This window comes from Fukomys damarensis, unplaced genomic scaffold, assembly GCF_012274545.1.
Source record: "Fukomys damarensis isolate Sample0158 unplaced genomic scaffold, DMR_v1.0_HiC HiC_scaffold_27, whole genome shotgun sequence".
Classification (NCBI taxonomy): domain Eukaryota; kingdom Metazoa; phylum Chordata; class Mammalia; order Rodentia; family Bathyergidae; genus Fukomys; species Fukomys damarensis.
Genome location: NW_022900939.1, coordinates 14,381,294 through 14,383,740, shown reverse-complemented (window position 1 = coordinate 14,383,740; position 2,447 = coordinate 14,381,294).

Sequence of the window (2,447 nt, the reverse complement as noted above, 5' to 3'; positions counted from 1 at the left end):
TAAAAAAAAAAAAAAAAAAAATCCTGAGGATATGGGCCAATGTGAGGGCCTGGGTTCAATTTCCAGTACCACAAAAACAAAACAATGAAATTTACCTAGTCCTTATTATAAAACAGGCCTTGTTTTCCCCATATGACTTTCCATTGTCATCCATTTAATCCTCACAACAGCCTTATCAGGGCACCACTATTGTTTTGCTGCTGTTGTTGTTTTCCGACAAATCTTTCATGTTTAGGAGTTGCACAGATATTCATTCGCAGACAGTATCCCAGTAAGACAAGCAAGATCTGGGCCAATGAGAAGCAGCAACCTTAATTTAAAGAGAGGATAAGCCTTACTTGTGTTTCTATACCTACAATCAAAGTTCAATAGTTTTTTATCTTTATTAAATTTATTGGTATAATTTAAATTTGCAATACAGTTACGTTCATCATTGGGACTGTGTACCTTTACATGATTTATCTTGGTTCTTATTTTTCCCCAATCCCCAGCACCCCCCCTCAGCCCCTCCACCCTTCCCTGTTTACAAAGACATTGTTTCCATGATTTTCCTTTTCACATATTTTTTCTTTTCACGTATTTTTTCTTTTCTCTTTTTACCTTTCCCCTACCCCTCATACATTTTGATCCGTATTTACACTTTTTCACACTAGAGAAACTATTTGGTATTTACACATGTGTGACTTACTAATTTCACTTAAGAGTGCCCTCAATGTGCATCCACTTAGCTATAAATTTCTCTAGTTTCTCATTCTTTGTGGCTGAGTAGTACTCCATTTTATAAAAATGAATAAATAAATAAATAAAAACACATCTTCTTTATCCAGTCTCCAGTTGATGGGCAAATGGGCTGTTTCCAAGTTTTCACTATTACAAACTGTGCCACTATAAACATGGATGAGCATGTATTGCTGTGGTATGATTCTTTTAATTCATTTGGGAAGATACACAGCAGAGGAACAGCTGGGTCAAATAGGGATTCTAATCCTAGTTGTTTGAGGTATCTCCATATTGATTTCCACAGTCGTTGCACCAGGCTGCACTTCAACCAACAATGAAGAAGGGTTCCTATCTCCCCACAACCCCACCAGCATTTTTTACTGCTTTTCTTTCCTTTTAGGTTTTTGAGACAGGGTCTCCCTATGTAGTTGAGACTGACTTGGAACTCACTATGTAGCCCAGACTGGTCTCAAACTCACAGTGATCCTCCTGCCTCAGCCTCCTGAGTGCTGGGATTACAGGTGTGTGCCACCACGCCTAGCTATTGGTTGATTTCTTGATAGCAGCCATTCTTTCTGGGGTGAGGTGTAATCTCAAGTGTTGTTTTTATCTGTACCTCTCAAATGACCAGTGATGTTAAACATTTTTTCATGTGATTATTTGTGGCTTTCACTTCTTTGAGAAATGTCTGTTCATTTTGTCAGAGAAATGTCTGTCCATGTTTGAATTGGGTCTTTATAGATGGGGGGGGTCTTATTTTTTTGAGTTCTTTATATATTCTAGATAGTAGACCTTTGTCTGAGGAACAGCTAGTAAAGATGTTTTCGCACATTGTGAGTTGTCTCTTAGCTCTGTTGGTGGTTTCTCTTGTGATGCAGACGCTTTTTAAATAGATGAGATCCCAATTGTTGATTCTTTGTGCTAGTTCCCATGCTACTGAGGATTTATTCATAAAGTTTTTTCCTATGTCAATATCTTTAAGAGTTCTACCTAACTTACCTTCCAGCAAATTTAGTATTTCTGTTTTAGTATTTAGATCCTTAATCCACTTGGATTTTAAGTTTAATGCATGGTAAAAGATACCAATCTAGTTTTGATCTATGACAAGTTGAAATCCAGTTTTTCCAGCACCGTTTATTAAAGAGGCTATCTTTCCTCCAGTGAGGGTGTTTGGCTCCTTTGTCAAAGATGAGGTGGCTGTGTGTCTGCAATTGTTTCTGCATCTTCCAATCTGTTCCACCGATTCTCGGGTCTGTTTCTTTGCCAGTACCATGCTGTTTTTATCACAGTGGCTTTGTAGTACAGTTTCAAATTGGGGCTTGTAATACTCCCTGCCATGTTGCCTAGAATTGCTTTTGCTATTCTTGGTCTCTTCTGATTCCAAATTAATCTTTGGATTGTTTTCTCTTGTTCTATGAAATGTACTGTTGGGATTTCAATAGGGATTGCATTGAATCTGTATAGCAGTTTTTAAAGTATGGCCACATTCACTATATTGATTTTTCCTACCCAGGAACAGGGATGTCTTTCCATTTTCTTATATCCTTTTCAGTTTACTCATAAAGAAATAGGGGCCCAACATACATAAAATATTCAAAAGTGCAAGCAAATCTGGAGACACAAATAAAGGAAGCTTCTTTTATCACTTAAAATATCCTTAATGAAAAAAACACGGTATCCATTTCACTTCAGCAGCTTTTTTGGGGAACTGAACCCTGGGTTACTCT